Source organism: Amblyomma mixtum, chromosome 9, assembly GCF_055824585.1.
Source record: "Amblyomma mixtum isolate Tamu chromosome 9, ASM5582458v1, whole genome shotgun sequence".
Classification (NCBI taxonomy): Eukaryota; Metazoa; Arthropoda; class Arachnida; order Ixodida; family Ixodidae; genus Amblyomma; species Amblyomma mixtum.
Genome location: NC_143020.1, coordinates 57,170,164 through 57,177,144, shown reverse-complemented (window position 1 = coordinate 57,177,144; position 6,981 = coordinate 57,170,164).

Below are 6,981 nucleotides of genomic sequence, written 5' to 3'. Positions count from 1 at the left end.
GTCACCGTGCCCTACTTTAGTTTTCTCATTGGGTTTCTGCACCAAATTCGAGTTTTGGCCACATGGGCCCTGTTCTTTTATTTTTTATTGGTTTAAGTCTGTTGATGCTACGCAGGTGCAGGCTATTTCTCATTCCGTTTTAATTTTGCCGTTACTTTCGATTTTAGCATGGAATGAGACTCCGACTGGGGCGCTGCCATCTTGCATATGCAGCACCGTCTATGATCTGGGCGATATCGTTGCCGTGTTGGAATGTGGGATTACGTGCAGCTGTGCATTCGCATGTGGGTCAACTGCAGCTGTTCTCTTTCTAGCGTGCTTTAATGTCGGTGCTGCAGTGCACATGACGCGAAAAATGATTGCATGAGGTTGTTGAGTCAAGCTCGCTGAGACATGTTTGGAGCTTCAGCTAGCAACGAAGCTGCGATAGCTTGTCGACTCTCAACAGTGTGCTGGTTGTGCCTGATGTTAGCATTGGAGGTTATTGATGACTCTTTGTAAAGGCATATGCGTTGAATGGCTTCCTAGATCGTTATATTCCATTGTGCACAGCGCAAAAAAAGCATGACAGGCCAGCGGTGTCGTTAGAGATGGACATTCGCTCTGCTTAGGGTCTTCCGTTTGTGATCGAATTCATGCGCGCGCATGGGTCGCCATCCGACTTTCACCTCAGCAAAAGTGGATTTGAAGGTACAATTTTTCGCTCAAAACGAAATCATCGTCATCATGGTCAAAAACTTTTTAACAACGAGAGGGGTTTAGAGCACGCTTGGTGCTCTAAACTCCTCTGTTTAAGGAACCTCGGGTTATGAGGTTGGCGGCTTCATTTCCAGGATTCTAGGAACCAAGAATAAAAATGGAAATAAGGACCCTTTATTTACATTTTATTTGTACAAAAAAGTTTGTGCGCTTTGCGGCTGAAAAATAAAGGACAGCAGGCAGTGAGTAGGAGTGAAATGAAAGAGAGTGTTGTGGGAGGGATACTGATTTCGGTACCAGGGTCGTCGGCTGAGATATCCCGCTGCGGCGTGTCCAGGAAGGTCAAAGCACCTGGCCGGGCATTTCACGAGCGGGGTTAGTGGTGTTCATTACTCAGTTCGGGGAAGGGGCTTTGTTCCGCCCTCGGACCCCTCGGACAAGGTGACGGGTCGCCGCTCCTTGTCAAGGCAAAAAAGGGATAATCCCCTGGTTGGTGTCGCTGTGTCCCATGGTGGGATAAAGACATGAAGAGGTGGCTCTGTGCCGCCCCGACGAGGTTGTTGGCCACCGTGACCGCAGGGGAATGGCACCGCCGCCACCGCCGACGTCGCCCCGACGGCGCCAAGGCAAGACAACGGTAGGGGGACATCAGGACTGCAGGTGTGAAGGCCTGACAAAAAAAAACAGTGCAATATTGGAAAAAAAAAAACGTTTTTTGCGGTTTTTTTTTCAGACGAGAAAAAATGGAAAGAGACATGGAAAAATTTACAGTGGAATTTCAATGTTTCATGATTGCTTGCTTTCAGTTTAGGTTTTTGTTTTTGCTTTGAAAACCATTACAGCGTGCATCGTTGAACGATTGGAGAGCAGTCGTCATCGCCGGTGCGATGTAGTGCTTTTAAAACGTTCGTGCTGTGAGTACGCGGGTTGGAGGCCAGGTCAGATATAAGATCCAGGCTTGACTTAAAAACAGGTTTGGTTTGGTTTGGTTTATGGGGTTTAACGTCCCAAAGCGACTAATACCCGTGCCACACGGACAGATTTAATGCCATGAAGTGCTTACTGCCTTAAGTTTTAATGGCATTCGTGCGGTGCCACACGCAGAAATTTAATGGCATTAGCCTTACTGCCATTCGCGACCTACTGAGTTCGCCACAAGTCATTCGCCCGTGCAATGCCTACTCTCGTTCCCATTCCACACGCAGAACAGTATGCAGCTGTTAGTAGCAACTTCCTAACCAGTAGGAAATAGTTAATTCTTAACTTTCAGTCAGATGAGGCAACTATACTGCATTTTCGATGCGAAGAGCGCCATTTTTATCAGCCTTATTGACAGGTACTCTCGACTTCGGTGCTGACACGCGAGTCTATGGCTACTTTTTCGACTTGTAAAGCAGGAAACGCCGTATTTTCTGAAAAATCGATTTTATATTACATTTGGTTTAGTTTATGGGGTATAACGTCCCAAAGCGACTAAGGCTATGAGAGACGCCGTAGTGGAGGGCTCCGGAAATTTCGACCACCTGGGGTTCTTTAACGTGCACTGACATCGCACAGTACACGGGCCTCTAGAATTTCTCCTCCAAAGAAATTCTAGCCGCCGCGGCCGGGATCGAACCCGCGTCTTTTGGGTCAGCAGCCGAGCACCATAACCGCTGAGCCACCGCGGCGGCTTTATATTACATTTGAATAACATTTCCCATATATTGTGCTCATTAGCAATGTTCATATTCAGATGAAACTTTTAACTATCTTGCAAGCGTTATCGTCATCGTCACTTTCGATAATGGCATTAAATGTGGACGTGTAGCACCAACTCCGAAAATAATGGCATTAACAAACTTAAGGCCTTAAGCATTTACTGCCATTTCTTGTGAGCGTGTGGCACGGGTATAAGGCTATGAGAGACGCCGTAGTGGAGGGCTCCGAAAATATCGACCACGTGGGGTTCTTTAACATGCACTGACATCGCACAGTACACGGGCCTTTGAAATTTCTCCTCCAAAGAAATTCAACCGCTTGAACTCACGCCTTAAGTAGAACAAAATGGCTGCAAATTCTACTGTGCTACACACATGGCATAAATTACATAGGCTGCTGTGAACGTAAGCGGTTTTAGGCAAATACAAGCCTAGCTTCTTGATTTCCAACGCAGCAGAGTACGGGACAACCGCAGGAATTTTGTCAAAGACAGAGAGGTCTTCAGCGAAGCACGTGGCCCCATCTACCTGGTGGCAAGGCCTTTGCACCAACCAGCCGCTAACTCGTCTGGCTTGCCGACTGCTTGCCGGCCACCATCATCCGCCAGCTACAAACGAAACTGGTCATGTTTCGGAAACATCCATACAAGGATTCGCAACAGGCTTTCAGGGGAACGCGTTCGAAAGCTTGTGTATGTGCAGTCGAACCAAGCTGCGGACAAAGCTTCAATCCATGCTGCTGCGCGTAGTACTGTAGCGACACTGACTCTGAGTCTTTCCCTTTCTCGGTGCAGTAAAACAAGAAGTTCGTTCCATAAATTTGATATTTATATCTCCATATACGCCTGATGACAAATCATTCTTTATCTTCTCGGTGCAGTAGAACAAGAAGTTCGTTTCACAATATGACATCTACGACTGCATATTCCGCTGAACTTCGAGGCATTATTATTTATCGTTGTGCTGTTGCAAAGAAATCTGTTTTCGTCACGCTTTGAAAAATTTCCAATTTTTCATGAAAAAAACGGGAAAAAAAGTAACTAAATACGTTACTCGTTACACTAAAAAAAAAAAACGCGTTACCGCCCTACGTTACCTACCAAAAAGGTAACGCGTTACCGTTACCGTTACCGAAAAAAGTATCGCACGTTACTTTGCCGTTACTCTATGACCATAAATTTTATTCAGTGTGTCCTCGCTGTAAGAACTCAAGATAACAATTTTATAAATCTCATACTTCATAGAATTCCAACTTCACAAAGAAAGAACACTTGCTTCTGGGCTATTTGGTTTTGGTTCATATTTGAATAGGTTTTAGGCGCAAAAAACAGACGAGACACATAGGAATTAGGTAATAGGACGCAGGGCCATCGCCGAAACAGGACGATGGCGCTTCGTCCTGTTACCTTCCTATGTGTCTCGTCTGTTTTTTACGCCTAAAACCTTGTTAAATATGTTCACAAAGAAAACAGCTGAACTCAACAAATTTACAGGAATTCTGGTGTGCTTCTGCTTACGAAATTACGCGGAAATCGTGTAGCAATAAAGAAATGCTTAAATGTCAGTTCCAGAAAAAATAAATTTGCGCACGAAAACAATTTTTTTTTACTTGAACCTGCATAATTATCGCAAAATGCGAGTGTTTATGTCAAGGTGTTCAAGGTAAGCTTTGCTCGCAATAACCAGAAACGTAGCCGCAGTTGCAGATAGAAACAGCCGGTTGACTGCAATCCCCTTTTCTGTGCTGTACCATTGTACTCTTTCCACGACTCTCTTGGGGCCATCTTGAAGTGAACTGGCGACATTCCTGAGTTCGTGAGTGGTTTTGGGACGGAGGCAAGTGTGTGACTGCGTGTTCGTGGTTTTTTTTTTTTTTTTTGTTGAGTGCGTCGACAAGGACAGGTGTTTTTTGGCATGCACGCGAGCCGCAACACGGGTCGTCGAAAACACCTGTAGATTTTGTTTATTTGAAAAATCATTTTCGGCGTTTTTCTTTCCGCCTCTTTTTCAAAAAGAGGCGGAGGCGGGCATTTGGAATAAAAAGTAGCTAGTAACGTGACACCTCACGTTGCCGGAAAATGTTAACGTAAGTACGTTACCCGTTACAGTTCCGAAATGGTAACGAGTACGTTACTAAGTTTCCGAAAAATTAAAGCGTTACCGGCAACACTGCGGGGGAGCCTCGATCGGTTGCACATGTAGCGAGCTGCATACGCGAAACTGCTCGCCCTACACCTTCTTTGGAGTACGGGGTCCACTGAGTAAGGCACTGGCGAGCCCTGAGCTCCGCCTACTTGTTTGTGTATTGCCAATGCACTCTTATTGGTTGGAATTACGCGCGAGCAGGAATAGTAATTTTCCGACCAACTGCCGAAGGTTTTGAAACCAGCCGAAAACAAAGAAGTTGAAAGAGCGCGCCGAGTCTCAATCTTAGCCTTTCTTTTAAACCACATTTTTCTTAAACTGCCTTCTATTTCATTCCAGTCCTTAATAAACCAGTTCTGTTTGTTAAGTTGGAATTACTGCCCCAACCGGCAACGTGTCGCCGGACGGCCGGACGAAGACCGGAAATGTTCATTGTACTACTAACCGCCGTGTATGCGACCACCGGCCAACGTGCCATCATCGTTCGTCGATCGCGACGAGCCTGCGACCAGCCCAAACAGGCCACCCTACGTCGGAAGTTAACTGTAGTTGTCGCATCCGAGGAGGACCGGCAATGGTTCTCACTGGATCTCGAGTTCGTCGTCTTAGCGCTAAATGCACAAAAGAGCAAAAACGTGGTAAAAATGCGTCAAGCGCCGAGCTAGCGCACTGAAAACATGGCGCGGAGGAGGAAGCATTGAGGAAGGTAGTCGGAGCGCCGCCCAAGAGCTAGGTGCGAGGCTTAGACGGAACACGGGGCGCAGCTTCTGAGTAATTAATGTTAACACTGTGGTAAAATCCTATCCAAGGCGTTGAATAATTAAGGAGAAAATAAACAGGAAACTAAACATAGTATCACGCTTTGCAGAATGTCTACAGAGTGAGTCAATAGTTTCTAGGTCGCATGGTCAGGTCTCCTGCAGTTTATTGTGACACTTATTATGTGTGTAAAGCTACCAAGGCTTCCAGACGTGAGAGTGATGCCTCTCGTAACACATACACCTATTTCGAGGTTCAGGGATGGGGTTGTAGACGTCCCAGTACCCAGCTTAAAAACTAACTCCGTCGCCCGGGGACTTTTGATCAGGGGAAGGGGGGAGGTGTACATTATATAGGAAAACCTACTGGGAGTACTGTCACGGACAATAGTCTGTGAACCATGGGTTCTTCAAACGAAGCCGATAGCTTTATTATTAGCCGGCAGCTGTAGACCACACCGCCGGCTAAATCTCACCTGTTCCTCAAACCAGCCGCCGCTTTCGTTTGAGAAACACGTGGTCCACAGACTTTTGTCCTCGACTGTACATAGGTTTTAATAGCATGTATGCATAGCAGGTATCTGAAACCATATTCACATGAATAGTGAACAACCAACCTGTCATTATCATAAACACGTGTCCTACTATCCTTTGTTAGTAAGGCACCCTGTTCAAGTTGCCTTATGGCAATAGCTGACTCAGGTACCTTGTAAGCCTTCCTCAGCTTTTCAGCTTTGTTACCTAATTGGCAGAGTCAAAACAAATTCCCTGCATGTGGCAAACGCTGCTTTTTCAGTGGAGCTTCTTTTTCTGCTTCCCAGATGCGACTGCTATTTGCGTAGCTTGTTGTTTTTTGCAAGAACAACTTTTATTAGCGGTTAACTTGTCACTATAACATTGTTTTTAGCCTCATGATGTTGCACGATGGTTCTGGCATGAATACGGCAAGCAGGTGCCGCGACAACTTATCATCATGAAGGTAGACACAGCGAAGGGAAGAAAGAGTGTAGCTTCTTTTAAGCTCCCAGGTATGATTTCATTTAGGACGGTGCATTTGTGAAGTTCCTGGCGAATCTATGCCGCTCTGAAGTAGCAAACCTCGCATCAAATCATTTGCAGCTTGCGTTGACTGCAGACTCAACCACCAAGAACAGAGGCTGCAGCAGCTTAGCTTGCGTGCTAATTTCCAACTTATTTTGTGGCATATGCGTGTAGCCTGGGCCAGTGAAGCTCGCTTTTTAAACCTACCTTTCTCCTTCGCACAAAGAACGAGAGGCGTCTCCATCTCCAGCCTTCGAATCGTCAACAGCGGCAGTGCTAGGCCTATAGACCAGAATCCAGAGTCGCTCCTGGGCGCGGCCATTTTCCGCCGACTTGTGCGCCGCGGTGCGGGCGTTTCTTTGGGGACTGAGGGGCTGCGGCAGCTCCGCGGCCGCGCCTGCATATAGCCGCGCTTCGGGCGCTAAAGAAACATTGCCGAGCATACTTCCGCAGCGTGGCTGTGTTGCAGGAAGTATTCATATTATCAAAGGGAGCACATTGATGCGTTTTAATGACATTTAGTGTGACATTCACTTGAATTGTGCTGACGCTTAGAACGCGCTCCTGCATATAGCTACCGTCTTGGTGCTCCACTGCAAAAAAAAAAAAAATAAATAAAATTTGTTCAATATCAAGTA